The sequence below is a fragment of the Zea mays genome, chromosome 7 (assembly GCF_902167145.1).
Source record: "Zea mays cultivar B73 chromosome 7, Zm-B73-REFERENCE-NAM-5.0, whole genome shotgun sequence".
Lineage (NCBI taxonomy): Eukaryota > Viridiplantae > Streptophyta > Magnoliopsida > Poales > Poaceae > Zea > Zea mays.
In genome coordinates this window covers 78381859-78400074 of record NC_050102.1, presented here as the reverse complement: position 1 = coordinate 78400074, position 18216 = coordinate 78381859, and the positions used below count along the sequence as shown (strand labels likewise).

The window sequence follows — 18216 nt, the reverse complement described above, 5'->3', positions numbered from 1 at the left end:
CTGAATTTCAGCCCCTCACCCAAACTCGAGCGCGTTCACCATGATCCCTAATCCAAAACTGTGAGCTCCCATCAGCAAATAAGTGCTAAATTAACCCCTCTACCACATATCTGAAGATGGCATTAGGATCCAGACCCTAGACACGACAAAACCAAAGATTTGCCTCGGGCTTGGGCTGTGAGACAGACCCTACTTGAGAGCTCCATATCTTTGGAACCAGTAGGCCAAATCCTTTGACACCCACACATAATCAGTAGCTTATAGGAAGGGGAAGAGGTTTTGTGCACTGACCAAGGCAAGAGCAGGCTTGGATGAGTGACTACTCGCGCCAGAACTTGGGCAGAAGAAACGCACACACGTGCTCGACCCTGGTCGGCACGCCGGCGTTCGCCCAACCCGCGCGCGCGCTCGCCCCCACGCACGGTCAAGTCTGCCGCGCGCCCTCCTTGCACCCGCACCTATAAAGGCCAATAGCCCATGCACGTCCTTGCCTCAGCTTCGCACACTCACCACGCTCAATCCATTGGAGCATTGGCTGTGAACCGAGAGCTCCTCCACCCGCTAAGCCGCCCGAGCTCCGGCCACCGTGGCCAGCTCACCCCAGTCGTCCCTAGTCCACGCCAGCAGTTCGGTTAGATTCACAAGAGACCCGTGAAGCTCCCAAAGCCCTCAAACCCAGCGCAACCTCACTGGAAACCCCGAATCACCCACGTCGGACTTCTTCCGCTCACCGGAGAACGTGGACCGGGTAAGTCACTGCACCATTTCCCAATTCCTCGTGTATACCGCCTCTGCGTCACTTGGTAAAGCTCCCCGAGCCAACCAATTGAACTATCCCGTCGTGAGCAGGCCGGAATACTCGTCGCCGACGAACTCCCCCGCCTTCGCACGAGGACCGGCCGACTCCGGCCATCTCCGACGCCGACCCACACCTTGATGTGACCGCCGTAACCTCCTCGACCTCACTGGACACCTCACCCGCCGGTAAGCCCTACCACCCTTTTCTCCGCCGTGGGTACTGTTCCAATAAGGTTAGGACCGCGGGTTAGATTTAGGTTAACACTAGGGGGTTTTCTGCATTGTAAGAGACTCGGTTGAATAGTAGCCCGAGGACCTACTTGTAAGAGACGCAGGAAAAATATACCAGGGACCCTAGCGCAAAGTAGATTTTCCTTTTCCATTTAAAATTCAATTCTTTAAATTCGCAGCAAAATAGTTAAATGCATAACTTAAGGAATACTCATCCGAATTTGGTCAAACAAATTTTGTTAGGCTCTATGAAATATGCATTATCAAACAAAAGTAGTAAACCTCATATTTTCTGTACTAATTTTTAGAGTTTTGAATTAAATAAGAAAACTGCTCAAACCTTAATAATACAGAGAAAAATAGAAATACTTCTATACAGGACTTGAGAAAAATTGTGGAGATACTCACCTAGTATATACATTTTTAAAAATAATGAACACCCCATTATACAAGAATAAATAAGAAATGTTCATTAAAGACTATTTCTGCCCAAACTTTAGAAAAATGAGAAAGGAGATAGAAAATAGAAACCAGATAGTGACCCTATTTTCCTAGTATGCCTAAGTAATAGAGATCATAGGAAAAATATATGCAACCCAGGTCTAGTACTGATCTAAAGTTATAATTTTATTAGGCATTAAGAAGTCAATAAAAATCATGATTAAAAATATAAGGGCAAATGCAATAATGGCAAAGAAAATTCAGTAGATCCCTGACCACTTACATGCCACTACAAAAATGGTAAACTCCAAAAAAAAACCCTCACAGTAAGTGAGTTAAACAATTAGAACTTAGATTTAGTCAATATTTCAAATAAATCAAAAGGAAGACAAAAAATGGAAAACAGTGAGCAACCAAATTTTTACCTAAGTACTTATGAAGTAAACTACCAGAAAAAATATACGACTATGGTAAAATTTTGATGAAATGTACCTCACCTCCTACCGCATGAAAAACACCATATATTCCAAGAATTTTACCACCTCTTCCCTATGGGCAAAAATTAACCAACTTCAAGAATGATTGCTCTTACACAAAGAAGAAGATAAGAAAATTAGGAAATATGTTGTTTGACATTTTTCAAATATAGTAGTAGTAGAAAGCACCACTAAGCCCTAAAGCTTTGGAAAATCCTCATAAATTAACCATTAGGTATCATTGGCTAAAAATTGGTATAAGGTCATATTATTGCACCTAGATACCAGCAAAAATAAACCTTAGAATAAAATTCACTGTTAGAGGAGAGTTGTACTTCAAAGCACCCTCTCTACCGTGAATTTTAGTATTTTTGTGTAGAGAAAACCAGTCCCATTTTAAGCCTCAATTTTTAGACTGGAATAGATACACCAGTGAGAAGCTGCCGTACTTTTTACAGAATTTTTGGAAATTTTTGAAACTATGTTGTAGTTCAAACCTCCCCTAAAAAGCATGAGTAAGAAAGGGAAAAGGAGGGAATCAATAGACGTGTTATATCTTAACCATAATAACTTCAGCATAAACCTTGTTAAGATTTTCACTAAAACATTAAAGGGTAGTGGAGTACTAAATTAATTCAACCTAGAGGTAGAGGATTAGACTCCTCACACCGGGTAAGTCTAGTTGAGTATTAGTATACTCAGCCTTGCTTGTGGCATATTTTTTTCAGGTACGCTACAGGATATGGTTGATGGTGTGACTTGGCCTTCCACCCTGCCACTGGGTTGGGCGATCGAGTGGGATGCTGCCTTGACAGGAGAGGACCAGGAGGAGTAGTCGGCTAGGCCTTGCCCTATTCCTCAATGTTGACGTTATTGATTATCCGCTGCATTTAATTATGAACTTGTTATCTTTTGTTAAAACTCTGATTTATGTAATAACTTTAGTACCTTAATTTGTGGTTTCATGGTTATTGTATTCTCTCTATGCCTCACCTTCATGTGAGCTAGTGGTATTCGATCATTGGTAAGTGGCTTTATCAGACTAGATCTGAGGGACTGGTGGGTTATTCTGATTTAAGTGTGTTGCTGCCTCTAAGGCGCGACTTGGGCACTTAAGGTAGAATAATTCGAGCGGTTCCGCCACAGCTGGTATCAGAGCGAATACCATTACAGAGAATCAATAAGTCATGAATGCAAACTTTTCCAAAGTGAAAATTTGCTTAGAAACCAGTGTTGGATCGTGAGGACTAGAACGCTGGACCTAGGACGAAAGGCCTTAAGAGTAAAGGGAAATAGGTGGCTAAATAAGTAGGCCATATAGGCCAATCTTAGATTAGTAGGGATGCCCTAGAAGCACCCCTCTGATCGGTGAGGAGACGTTCCTTCCAGCATGCATGCACCATAAAATATGAAGAAATTGGAAACTAAGGGAAAATGCATCTAATTATGGACTTAACAGGCATTGTTAATAATGAATAATGAAATGGGTTAGAGTAGGCAAATCTAATTTAACCCACCTCCTTTTAACAACCCAGGCACACGTTTTCCTTACCACTACCATAACACTTACATCTAACCCTCTTTCACAGATGACTTCACCCACCCCTGTCAATGGAGGAGACACTCGCTTCAGTTTTGACTACCTTTCCCACGAGGGTTTTCCCACCATCTTGTGGGGGGTGCTCTGCTCCGCTGGTTACCCTACACCCCTCTGTACACAGTGCAGTTGTACGAGGAGCATTGGGTGCCACGTTGTTGGGTTTGGCTGACTCTGGAGGCTCACCCTCTGCAGCCTGGATGGCTTTCCCTTGACTCCGAGACCCTCGGGTTCAGGGCGGATGACACCACCAAGGTCGTAGCACAAAAAGCCCTGACAACCTTCTCCGGATACCATCCCCTGGAGATGGTGATGCACCCACTGGGACTCTTCCCCGCTGAGAAGAGTGATGACCCCATGTGGTGCAACAAAGTAAGCCACGTGAAAGATGTGTGGGCCATGCATCCCGACCGGGTTGGGAGGATCATTGTTCAGTGTATGAGTGCACTTTACCGCCTGCAAGCCCTACAGAGTGACGCCATGGCACACCTCACTAATCTTGCTCAGACTACTAAGATCACCCTCAACAGTCGAGATGTAATACCCAATTTGTAAGAAAATATTAAAGGAGACATTATTTCCTTTATATGTGCCATCTCTATTTTACCATCACATGTGAACACCACATTTAAAAACAAATAAATAATAAAAGAATGCCACTAAATTATGCATCATGCTGAGTTTTCATTTTGTGTGCATTTGTATGACAATATAAAAATAATATAAAAAGAAATGTATTAAAGTCCAAAGTGGAATTGAAGATCTAAAAGAAATTCTAGGATTTAGAAAAGAGAAGGAAGAAAATATTATGTGAATAAAAATAAGTATTAAAATATATATATAAATAAAAATATATTATTCCTACACTAGGATTTGAATTTGTATATTTGACTCAAAGATGAAACTCATAGCAAGATTCAAATTCAAATTGGAGATTCAAATAAAAAGAAAAAAAATACAAAATAAAAAGGTAAAAACAGTGACTGGGCTCGCTCGGTCTCAATTCGGCCCACCAGGGGGAAACCGACCGTGCAGCCCAATTCCACCCCCACAGCGCCGACAAGTGGGACAGCCAGGTAAGTCGCGCGCGTGTACTGTCGTGTGGGCCCATTTGGTCGGCCGCACGCCCACGCCCACGATGAGATCTAGTTCCTTCACTACACTTGGGGCCCACCAGTCAGCCGGGGCTCCCCTTCTTCTCCACCATATGGGCATCACGCCACCATTGTCGCGCGCCCGAGATCTAGACCAGTTCCTCACCCGCTCGCCAGACTCAGTCACGCACTGACGATTGGGCCCGATCTTACGGCGCCTGTGTCATCCGTCGCCCAAGCTTCCTGTTGACCGAGCCCCGCAAGTCACCCACCCACCGCGACCGATTCCTCCATGTCCGCGTCGCCGGCCATTGTGGACGCTGTAACCGTCGCCCCGCAGCTCCAGCTGGCGTAACTACTGGGTGAGATCCTCGCGCAGTAGGCATCGCTGTAGGATAAGTGGGCGACCTCCCCCTCTTTCTCCTCTTCTCCTAATTTCGCTAGTTAGCACCGCGCGGGGAACTGAGAGAATCAGAGCGCTGGTGACGTCATCGCTGTCGTGATTGCGACCTCGTGCCCAGTCAACGGAGTTCGCTGCAGCGCGCAGAACAAGTTTTTAACGGTGTTGGGCGCGAAGTCGGGCACATCGGGGGTCAATTCCTCGCTGGCATTGTAGCAAAGCTCCATCCGCACGTGGTCGAGTTCGCCTCCACCCAGGGATCCTCGGTAAGAGCCTCCACTCGATTCGTCGTCACCTAGGGACCATGTAGTACCCACCGGCCATGTATTTTGTATGGTTATGGCATCGATTGCCGCTTCGGTCGCATGGGAGAAGGTCACGGCGCCCGTCGTCGTGGTGGTGCTCCCTGCTTTGTCGATCACGGGTTAGGCTTGTTGTGAGTGGTCGTATTCATCCCTTCAGCATGAATCACAGCGTAGAGGTGAGATTTAGGAGTCCTGGGCGCATGGCCGTGGGCGCCGGCCATGGCGCCGCCGTGTGCCGGCGTGGCGCCGCCGCTCGGGATGTCCGAATGTGTGCGGGGGACGGCGTCGTTGGATCCTCCATCGACGGAGCGGATTAGAAGTAGGGCACCGGTTGGGGTAGGTTAGATCTGTGACGTTGAATAGAAATCGTGCGGGTGGAAGTTGATCTAAGGATTATTTAAATCTGGTGCATTAGTCTAGCATCACGTTGCGCGTAGGAGTGCAGCGCGGTCGCTTCTAATCCGGGCCGGTCATCTCAGACTGCACGGCTCAGATTGGGTGATACCCTTTCGATTGAGAGTTTTACATAAGAAACCCTGGTTTTATTTGGAACAAACCCGCAGTCCCGTGCTGCTATGCACTGAGTCTAGAAAATCTTGCGCAGAGACCCCTGCCCTTTTTAGAAACTATGCGCCCGATCCAGAGAGTTGGTAAATCAGGAAATATTGAATTGGAAATCTATTTTTAATTCATAGAAAATCCATACTAATTCCAAATTGAGTCATTCCAGTTTATATAATTTTATAATATTATTGTTTATCAATTAGTACCACTGTTTTGACATGAAATCCACATTAAAATTAATATCCTAATTAATCTTGTATCAAATGCATAAAACCTTTGGAAATTCGTAACTTAAAATTTATAACTCCAAAATTAATGATTCATGTTCCTATGATCTTATTTTAATGTGTAGATTATTATTATGTATTTTGTTTACATGTTTGGTGGTGATGTTAATTTTCTCTATGTACCGTGCTTGTTTGTATTGTGGCGAGTAGAAGAGTCAGTGGCTGGGGATTCCGGTGTTCAGCAGATAGAAGTTGCTAAGCAGGAGCTCATTGAAGGCAAATTATGCCCTTGATCACTTCTTTTACCCAGTCATGTTCTTATTAATCATAATGATCTGCATAGGTTAATTTGATGGGATCCAATAGGTTACCCTAGTTTTGGGTATCTTTATACCATGTTTTACCACTGAATTTTTGGGTAGTACATGCTATTGCTTTATGTTGTTTTGGGTATAGAGATATACATTACTCATGTTCACACTTTTGTTATCAGTTTATTATTTACTGTTCATGATAAGATCATTATGTTAATGGGAACATAGAGAACCACCCGGGAAAACAGTGCCACCACAAGGGTGGTATGGGACGCCCTTGGCTGACTAATTTGGAAAGCTAGTGGAAGACTACCTTACCCAAAGGGGCAAGGGCAGTAGGGGAATTGCATGCAGGGAGGTTCTCGGGTTGATTTTGTTGCCATGGCGGTCAGACAAGGGATTCTTGCAAGTGCTCTTCCCATAAACTGTAGCAGGTTTTCGGAAGCTAGTAGAACTTTGTAAAGGCCTCGTAGTGGATCCCTAGCCATTCATCTCGGTAGTGTCTAAGGGCCTTGCAAACCCTGGCAACATGGGATACATGACTTGTGGGTACCGGGTACAACCTCTGCAGAGTGTAAAACTGGTATACTAGTCGTGCTCACGGTCATGAGCGGCTCGGACACTCACATGATTAATTGATGGAACTTAAATTCAATTTGTCATTTGCATTGTATGGGATTATTTATTAATTTTGTTCTATTATTTTTATGGTTTGGTATTTACTTACACTTAGTAACTGCTAATAAAATTTTGACCAACTTATAAAAGCAATGCTCAGCTTCAACCTTTATTTTGTTGATCAGCCTTACACTTCACATGAACTCCCACCTTTGGTGAGTTCATGCCACATTATTCCCCACAACTTGTTGAGCGATGAACATGTGTGAGCTCACCCTTGCTGTCTCACACCCCCCACAGGAGAAGAACAGGTGGTTCAAGAGGAGCCGCACAATGAGGAGTTCTATTTGATCTAAGTGGCATCTCCTAGTTGACTTTATGGCGCCAAGGATGGACCTTAGTTCGTTCTATATTTATCTCTTACTTTGTAAGACTTACACTATGTAATAAGTAATCTGATGTTATTGTGACATTTATCTCTATAAACTCTATTATTATATATGTTGTCTTCTTTGGCGCATGTATGAGATGCACCCGGCTTTGTCCCTTAAATCCGGGTGTGACACGAGAGGACTTCGTGGTCAACTTGTCTTCAGAATTGGTGGAAAAAGGCCTGTAAGTGGAACAGCTGAGCCAGCGCATCGCAACTCTAGAGTAGCAGGTGAAAATCTGGGATAACACCATCGATATCCTGGAGATCCAGCTCCATGATGTGCAGGAGGAGCTTGAGGAAGCCAACAACCACCTAGAGATGCACCAACAGGACATGGAGGCAAACGAGGCAGGAAGCGAGGAAGAGGAGGATCTCGAGGAATTAGAGCCAACTCCTGGTCCAAAGCGACTCCCTCCAGAGTGCCCCTTCACCTACTTCCAGCGTTGCCTCTACCACTCAGGGTTGACGGGTTAATTTGACATATTAGGCTTAAGGATGAACATGATTGATAGGAACCCACGTGAGCTTAGTTTTGGTACCAAATTCTGGACTAGGCTTAAGGGTGAATCCCCTAAATTGTTGTAACCCAGGAAAGACTTTTATGAGCAATGAATGCAATTATATTATCCTCGTTTGGTTTCAGTACTATGTTATTACATTTTCTTCTCATAATATAAAGGATTCTGTTGGAACTATGAGTCGAAATAACAACGGCAGAATTTCTATTTTCAGATGACAGCTAGGCAGTGTCGTGGGCAGAACGAGTAGGTTCCCCCACCACCTCCTCCAGCTCCCACAATGCAGGAGCTAATGGCTCAGCAGAATGAGATTATGTGGTAGCTATTGCAGCGATAGCCCCACCCCCAACAGTACGGTGGAGGCCAGCCGCAACGCCCTTCGGTCGTGGCGACTTATCAGGAGTTCTTGAGCACGCAGCCGCCCTTGTTCACCAAGGCAGAGGATCCGCTAGACGCCGATGTGTGGCTCAGGGTTATGGAGTCAAAGTTCCCACTCCTCACGGGAGCTTGCCTTGACGACACGACGACCCGTTTTGCTGCACAACAGCTTTGTGGACCTGCTAGGACATGGTGGGACCATTTCCACGCCATGTTACCTGCTGACCATGTGGTGACATGGGAGGCATTCAAGACGGCTTTCAGAGGACACCATATTCCAGCGGGAATTCTGGATCGCAAGCTGATTGAGTTCCTGGCCTTGACTCAAGGAACCCGCACTGTGCTACAGTATGCCTAGGCTTTCAATGACCTGTGCCAGTATGCGGACTATCATGCAAATTTAGATGAGAAGAAGAGAGATCGCTTCCGCAGGGGGCTCAACACAAGCTACGTGAGCGCCTCAACATTGTTCGAGCCGACAGCTTCAATGAACTAGTCAATCTTGCCATATCATAGGAAGACTTTATTGTAGCTCACCGGGCAGAAAAGAAGAGGATGGCACCAATGTCAGGACCCTCAGCTCCGCCCCAGAGATTCTGGATTGTCTCCAACAGTTAGAGCGGGGGATTCCAGCAGCAAGCAGGAAGATGGGTCATCAAGCCGCCATAGCAGCAGCAAGCAACCAACCGTGTCCCCGCTCCCACTACAAGGAAAAATCAACCTCAGCAGCAGCAACAGCAGTTCCGCCAAGGGAATGGAAACAAGTGCTTCACAAGTGGCAATGTAGGCCATTATGCCAAGAATTGCCCGCGAAATCTGCCAAGGCAGATGCCAGCATCCAACCAAGAGAAAGTGTCACACCCGATTTTTGAAAGGTAAACCGAATGCGAACCATGTACGTGCCAGGATCAGAAACTCACGTACACAACGATTACATAATTGGACATCATCACACATTGCTCAAAATAAATAGCGGAAAGGTACTTTAATTACATCAAGATGTCCAAGACATCCACATAGTCTAATACATAACCATTGTCTTCAACATTAATATCAAAGTGCAGAAAATGATACGTAGAAGATAAGCCTACACAGGCAGCTGACTGGGAATTTGCCACTAAGAAAAGCTAGAACTCGTCGTAGTCCTGGAACTCCTCAAAGTCCTCCATGTTTCTAGCATCACCTCCCGAGCACTGAGTACAGTGGGGACAACCTGGGGTGGGGGTGTTTTGTAAAGCAAGGGTGAGTACACATCAACGTACTCAGCAAATGTCCCGTTTGGCTAAAGTGGACTAGCTGTATGTGGGGTTGAGGCTAAGCAGTTGTTTTAGTTGGTCAAACATTTATTACAATTAGTAGAGCCAAGTTTTAGTAATAAACCCAGTTATTACCCAAAAGTACTCCCTCCAAGAGGAAATACCATGGATCAAAATTATAACCATCATTGCTAACCATCATCATAAAAATAACCAAAGTTCTTCTAATCAAAGAGGATCCCAAGGCTGCTCTTAACCGTGAGCTCGGCTGATATACCAGTTTCTAACACTCTGATAAAAAGGAAAGTGGAAATAAATGGATTACCCAACTAAATAATTGATTTTATTAATAACTACACCAAGTTGAAGGGATTCCCACACCTTGATGACAATCATTACAAAGATCCAACTTCATTACATGTTCATCACGACAAGCATTCCAACATATGATAAGCAAGCTAACTCTAACTAATACTGACTAAACTAAGACACTAAATTAAGTATTATTACAGACTCCGACTCCGTCGATCTATGGATCCAAATCTATCCGGGTCCTGCAGTCTGGGGTACCATAGTCGAAGCGACCACAGGGCGGTGAGCGGTAAGGGTGCTGAATCCCAACATGGGCAGGAGAACCACCATCCAAATAGTGACGTGATGCGCACTCAACACGCAATTCCGCAACCTCCACCCGAACCTCGCCCAACTCGTCAAGGGTGTGGTCCAGCTCTGTGTTGAGCACGGCAGCCAGGTTGACCATGTTGTTCAGCCTGAGATTGCTTTCACCAATAGGCGAGACAATCACACCTCCAGCACTGCCGGTCGAACAGGGAGGGTAGTACTTCAGGTCAAGGCCGTCAGCTACCCGCTGAACAATGAGCCATACTAGGAAAGTGCCTGTCGTGCTGCATCTTGCATGGCTGCGTCGGCAGTATCCTCTTAGTAATAGAATAGTACTCTGAGAAGGCCTATGCACCCCGAAGATCATCGTCCGGATGGCGCACCAAGCAAGTAGCCTCCCACTGGTCCGGGTATAACCCGCGACGGTGCTGGTAGACTACACAACGGTACTCGAGAGACCAAGTGTGTCGGTCGAAGGCCCGACGCGACAAGGTGTCGAGAGCTCTATACTGTGGCTCGAACTGCCACCGGCATCGTTGTCATCTCCGTCTCCGTCAGGGTCTCCTCCAGTAGCCGGGATGCCCTATGGTGGTGCAGGGGGCATCACTGGCTGAGGTGCAGGTGAAGGCGGCCTCCTAGACTCCACCTCCTGCTGAGGCGAGGGGGAAGAGTCCTGTTGCTCCTGGTCCTGGCATCGGCGTTCCTGCTCCTCGTGCAGGCGACGGTGCAGTCTCTCTAGGTGACTGGACTGACCTGGCACCGTGCGATGCAGTGGACGCTTCGCCAGGCGAGAAGGCAAAAAGGGGATTGTTGGGGACTTGTTCTCAAATGCTATGAATTAAGAACAAGGCAACACAAAATGTTAAAGGTTAAAGCCCTTCGTCCTTCGAAGCTTTATTTCCCTTAGGATATAATGATTTTCAGACGAAGGTCATGAAGGACATAGCTTCATCATCGCAGTATATGATAATGAAAGAAGAAGCATGTAAAATATAAGAAACAATATGAATAATCATATAATATTATTAACTCATCTTTTATTATATTGTCATTGATAAACAGAAATAATATAGAATTACATTTGTACCTTGGGCTTGACAGAAGGAGAAAGAACAAGTGTGATGCACGAGCGAGTACAAATCAGCGTTAGCAGTATGGGGGTACTGTTCATCTATTTATAGGCACAGGGCGCAGCCTGTGTTAAATTACATTTATACCCTTTACAAAAGATTACAATCATGACATAAACAATCATGGGTCAATCTGTCCTTTCATCTTTAAGTCGGTGCAACCCTTTGTCTTAGGCATGTCGTTATGCCGAAGTTCCCTAGAAGGTAGCTTCGGCGTTATTTCCGTGTTGATCTTCCGAAGGTGTTTCTTCTTACAGGACCTTCGGCTACAAAGCAGACCCCCAACGGTAGCCCCTTCGAGGTGCTAGATCGTTTTTTGTAACGAGCTTGATCCGTGAAAAATTGTCCTAGGCTTCGGAATGCCGAAGGTCCGAAAAACACCTTCCCTGAGCTCGTTGCCGAGAAACAATTAAAATAATCCAAGAGCGAGGTGGCCCCATCATGCAGTGGGTACGCGCGATCTGGCGATTCATCTCCCACGCACCGTGGTCCACCGTTCAGTGGGTGCGGGTGACTGTTGAGCGGGTACGAGCGACTTGACGATTCACCTTCACACCTGCAGCACTATATAAACAGACGGGTAGGTGTGAAGTTACCACAACATTCATTGCCATTGCACTATTGTGCTGCTGAAAAATTTAACCATAGCCGAAGCTTTCTCATCACATTCTTAAGCAAAGCATCATTTTGATCTAGCTTCGTCATAAGATGGAGCTTCGTCAGAACTATAAAAATCATCAACATTCGTGAGAACTATAAGGAATTGAACACCTGATGGCCAGAGTTCGTTCAACTGCTAGGGTGACCCATGACAGAGAGGAGGCCGAAGCCACAGAGACTGCCCCGATCTCTGAAGTGATGAAACAATCGGGAATGGTTGTGACAGAGGTAGATGCTGACGAAGGTGCATCTGCTGCCGAAGCTGAATATGCTGACATTGAAGAAGATGTTGTTGATGAAGAAGAGGAAGATTATAATACTCTCATGCCAGCCAAACCCAGTCACTTGGACTTTGGAAAATCTACTGTTTCTGAGGCTGATATGCCTATGATGATAAAGCTAGGCTACTTCGGAGAAGCTGAGAAGAAGCTGATTCGTTTTGGCAGGGAAGAAACCACTCCGACACTGGAAAATGATGAGGTGGTAGTTTTCAGTAGTTTCTTCAGAGCGGGGTTGAGGTTTCCTTTGAATGAAATGATTGGGGAAGTTTTGGAAAATTACGAAATCTATCTTCATCAGCTGACTCCTAACGCTATTGTTAGACTCAGCGTCTTCATCTGGGCTCTCCGAAGCCAAGGAATAGACCCGAATGCCGAAGCCTTTTGCCGAGTGCACGAGCTTCATTATCAGACGAAGGCCAGAGAAGATGGTCTTCATGAGAATTTTGGTTGCTACAACTTCGCTTACCGCAAAGATATGAAGACTCCGGTGGTTAGCTATCGCACCAAGTGGCCAATTGGTTGGAAAAATGAGTGGTTTTATGTGAAGGTCGATGAGAAGAAGAGGGAGAAGCTCAAGACGCTAGTACTGAGCCCTCTGAGCTTAAGCTTCGGGCTGACTAGGACGCTATGCCGTATGGTGCCGGGGTCACCATGCCGACAAGCTGTGGCAGAATTCCGGGTGGTAGCCGAGCAGATCAGCACAAGAGATCTAGTCCAAGAATATCTGGCCTATAAGGTGTTCCCGACGCTGAGTGAATGGAATATGCCGAAGCTAAAGGGGACAAAGGAGAAGAATGAACTTGTGCGACTACCTTATAAGTTTAAATTCGAGAAACAGTTCAAAGGGCCATGTCAAGAATGGTTAGAAATGATAGAAACCATGTGCAACGAAATTTTGGGTAATTACACTAAAAAAGAAGATCAGCTGATGACTGCGGCCTTCGGCACCCGACCGAAGCGAAGGTTGAATCGGGTGATGGATGCCCTGAACTTTCAATATCCTGACTATGAGCGATTGAACAAGGGTGCCGAAGGGCAAAAAAGAAAAAAGATTGTTAGTGTTCTGAGCAGACAAGCTGCTAGGTGAAAGAAGACGAAGAAATTCTAAAGAGGAGAAAATCGAGCCCTGAGCCGAAGGTAGCTGCTCCGAAGAAGAGGAAAGATGCGTCTCCAAAGCCAAAAACAACTGAAATAGAGGAAGAGACTCCTTCAACACCTTCTGCTACCGATGTGGAGGAAATTCTAAAGGTAATGACTGAATCCTTGCCTATCAAGCTATGTCCACTGGGGCCACATCTGACGAAGCTTTTACAGAAGAAGAAGGAGCCCTCGGTAGCGAAGAAGTCTGCTGGGCTGAAAAGGCGGAGGATTATTACTATAATCGAAGCCATTGAAGAAACACCACCACCGGCCTCAGTGTCGAAGATAACACCTGCTGCCAAAGGTGCTACAGCTACCGAAGCTGCTCCCACCGAAGCTGCAACTACCGAAGCTGCAACGGCCAAAGATACAAATCTGAAGAGCACATTTTCTGATATTGATAAAATGCTTCTGAATATGGCCGCGGAAGAAGCTACTGCAGCTGCTGAAGAGACCCTGGCCATAGTGCCTGAAAAAGGGAAGGAGATTGTCGAAGATACTTTGAAGGAAAAGGACTTCAATTTTCAAAACATAATAGGTCAAAAGTTATCTAAGGCTGAAAAAGAGGACCTGAGAGATTATGCTATGTCATGTGGCTATCAACCAGGAGCATTGCTCTTCGGCGGTATTGACGACGAAAGCTTAGGATGCCTCCGAGACCGAACTGGAGTGAAGGTTATCAGTACTCTGTTGAAGAGTATTGGTTTCCCGAAGCTTGAGGCTGACATCAGCCACTACCGACGACATCATATCGTCAGTAGTTTATTCTATTCTAATTTCAAGGTAAATAATTTTTTCTTCGACTTTTCATTGTTTTAACGCTGAAGGTATTTTCTTACGAAGGTTGTTCTGCACAGAGTATGCTATTAAGTAAAGCCTTGAGGATGCAACAGGACCTCGAAGATAAAAAACATGAGGTTATAATTGAAGGCTTAGAGAGCAAAATAAAAGATCATGAAGCTACTCTTGAAAAGAAAGATTTTGAACTTCAAACAATGGAGGGTTTGCTGGCAGAAGCCCAAGACAAAATTGCCATATTGAATAGTGAACTCCTTAGAAAGTCAGAAAGCTTCGAACAAGAAAAGCAAAAAATTGATGCGAAGTTTGAGGCTGAAGTTGAAAAGAGTTCAAATTTGCAGAAATCATTGAAGGAGCTTTAGGATAAATGTCTAGACTTCGGCAACCGATGCGTGCAACGACTGAAGCAGGTCTTCAACTCAGTTGGAGCTAGTTCTGAAAAATTTGAACCTTCGGTTGAAGACCTGCCAGGCACCTTCGAACACATTGAGGGTGAAGTTGATGCACTTGACGAAGTTATAGCTGGGCATGGTGACTTCTGTGCTCTTCTAGCTTCTCGGGGCACAACTGTTGCTTTCATGAAAACTGGTTGCACACATGGGAAAATCGTTAAGAGACCAAACTTCAGCTTATCACTAGCAGATTTAACTGATATCCCCAACCTGGCTCGAAGCAAAGGAAATAGATTCATAACACAAATTTGGATGAAGGGTGGGCAAAGCTTAGCTGGTGACAGCTCGAAGTCACCTCAAGCCGGTAATAAACTCATACCTGGTGCTTACCTTCTCCTTGAAACTTGAGTTTACCTTATAACGCTTTGTTATGTTCAGGATGACGAAGCCGAAGAGCAATGATCTAAAGTTTGGCGGATGATGATGAAGTGATGAAGCTGAAGACACTGTTATGAAAAAACTCTAGAGAAATTCTTGAATTAACCTTGTAAAAAATATTGTAATTTAGGAACCAGACACTACTTTGTAAATTTGTCCATACCTTGTAATATATTTTTACCTTTCCGTCCATGTATGAACTGCTTTGATGTGGACGAAACTTGTATTTTTTGAGCCAAAGGCGAAAAACACCTTCCCTTCTTTTCATATACAACGAAGCATAAATCTGCTTCTTTTTTCTCTCGCCGAAGCCTTGTCATTTAGAGCTGAAGCAACTGTCTGTACTTCTATGATATAATGATGATGATCCTACGAATGTCTAAATTAATGCGTATGAATGCAATGAATGATGTGATGTATTGTGCAAATGAATGTCCAAACACACGCTTTCGAAGCCACATCCGGACTCTACATTCCCTTAGGAATGACTGAAATCTCTTTGCCGTTTATTTTTCGGCTTCACCGCTTATTTTTCGGTGTAAGTTCTGCATCCCCATAGGAACGTCTTTTGAACTTCTTCGCCTTCTATTTCGGCGGTATAAGTTCGGCATCCCCTTAGGAACGTCTTTTGAACTTCTTCGCCTTCTATTTCGGCGGTATTTGGCTCTGCATTCCCTTAGGAACCACTTTTGAGCAAAAAACTTACGCTGCGCTCCCTTAGGAACGACTTTTTGTAGCTTCGTCGTGCTCTGCATCCCCTTAGGGACGACTTTTGAGCTTCTCCCTGGTTTTTTCTTTTTCTGCACTCGATGGTGCCCGCTCAGATGTTACATTTTACATTCTTTTGGGGGATTTTGCTCTCGTAGAGCTGAATAAGAAAAGAAAAATTACAAGCTATGGCCCCATTAAAAACCTTTCTCCCCTTAGGAAAGGAAAAGGGTGCCATAGGAAAAAATGAAAAAAAGATTACATCAACTTACACATAATATCGTCGAAGCTCATCCGCATTCCAAGATCTAGGAATGTCGTTGCCATCCATATCCTTCAACCTGTAAGAACCGGGCCTTGACGAAGATACCACCAGAAAAGGCCCTTCCCACTTCAGCTGTAGTTTGCCTACTGTGTCCGGATTAGCCACTCTTCGAAGCACCAAATGCCCTAGCTTAATATTTTTCAACCGGACTTTTCTATCGCGCCATTTTATTGTTTCGGCTTGATATTTATTGATATTTTCCACAGCCTGGAGTCTAGTCCCTTCTATAGTATCTTTTGCCATGTGATAATCAACTTCGTCTTTTGCCGAAGTTGTTGTTCTTATTGACCCCGCTTTAGCTTCTTCTGGGGTTATAGCTTCGTCACCAAATAATAGCTTGAACGGCGTAAAACCTGTTGATCTTGATATGGTTGTATTGTGACTCCACACCACTTTAATCAACTCATCTGGCCACTTACCTCTGGGCTGATTGAAGATTAACTTCATTATTCCCGTCATTATGATGCCATTTGCTCTTTCGACAAGTTCATTTGACTTCGGATGCCTGACTGATGCAAAATGAATCTTCGTGCCAATTTGATCACATAATTCCTTGAAAGCTTCGGCATCAAACTATGTTCCATTGTCAACAGTTATAGCCTTCGGCACGCCGAAGCGACAAACAATGTTTTGCCAGAAGAATTTTTGGACTGTGACCGAAGTTATTGTGGCCAAAGGCTTCGCTTCAATCCACTTAGAAAAATATTCTACAGCAACCACAACATATCTTAAATTGCCTTGTGCTAGTGGAAGTGGGCCTAGCAAATCGAGGCCCCATCTTTACAATGGCCAGGTGGGCTGTATTAGCTGAGTGAGAGATGAAGGTTGTTTCTGGTCTCTTGCACATTTTTGACAATTTTCACATTTTTGGACTAGCTCTGCTGCATCCGAAGCTGCCTTCAGCCAGTAAAATCCTTGTCGAAACACTTTTCCCAGCAAGGGCCTAGCCCCAATGTGAGATCCACAGAGACCTGCGTGTATCTCCTTCATTAATTCAATACCTTCAGCTCTTGATAAACACTTGAAAAGTGGAGAACAGACTCCATGTTTATACAATTCCCCTTCTATTATCACATATGGCCTTGTCCTTGCCTCCATTCTCTTATTATAAGCTTCGTCATCTGAAAGACAATTACCTTGGAGGAAAGATATAATTTCAGTCCTCCAATCTTCACTATGTACTGGAGAAATAGTAAGCACTGCTGTCTCCATGAGTTCAACCGAAGGTGCCTTTATTGTTTCAAAAAATACTTCCAAAGGTAGAGGGAGCCCCTGGGCCGCTGATTTGGCTAGTAAATCTGCATGCTCATTTTCACCTCTTGGAATATTCTTAACAGAAAAACCTTCGAAAGAAGCCTCCAACCTTCGAACTGTATCCAGATATCTTTCAAGCTTCGGGTCTCTTGCCTTGCTACTTTTGTCCACATGGCCAGAAATGACTTGAGAATCAGTTTTCAGGATGGCTTTTTTTATTCCCATTGCCCTTAACTTCCGAAGCCCCAGCTGTGACGGAACCGCCCGAATTATTCCAGCTTAAGTGCCCAATCGCACCCTTAAGGGGAGCAACACACTTAAACAGGAATAACCCGTCAGTCCCTCGGATCTAGTCCGATAAAGCCACTTACCAGGATCGAATACCACTAGCTCACACGAAGGTGAGACACAGAGAAATACAATAAAACATAATACCACAAATTTAATAAGTATCATTAGTGATTACATTATCGGAGTTTCAGAAATAATAATCATAAATTTTAATGCAGCGGAAATAACTAACGGAGAAAACCGAGTATCATGGCGAAGCCTGGCCATGCTACTCCTCCTGGTCCTCTCCTACGGAAGCAATAACCCACCTGACCGTCTATCCCGGTGGCAGGGATGAAGGCCAAGTCACACCATCAACCAAATCAAGGAGGTACCTGCAAAAATTATGCCACAAGCAAGGCTGAGTATACTAATACTCAGCTAGACTTACCCGGTGTGAGGAGTCTACTCCTCTACCTCTAGACATGCAGCTATTTGGCTGAGGGGTTTGGTTTGCCAAAAGCACTAGCTGAGTCTAAAATCAAGCTT

The 18216-nt window shown here is 44.8% G+C and overlaps 1 long non-coding RNA gene across 2 annotated transcripts; it reads left to right on the top strand.

Moving 5' to 3' along the window:
- The first annotated feature begins 4997 nt into the window (after positions 1-4997).
- On the top strand, positions 4998-8124 carry LOC103632486 (uncharacterized). Of its 2 annotated transcripts, XR_555951.3 has the most exons (3): positions 4998-5303; positions 7366-7680; positions 7769-8124. It is a non-coding gene; the product is annotated as an uncharacterized lncRNA (long non-coding RNA). The 2 variants fall into 2 exon arrangements; XR_004851446.1 differs by having other exon boundaries at positions 7366-8124.
- Positions 8125-18216: the final 10092 nt, after the last annotated feature.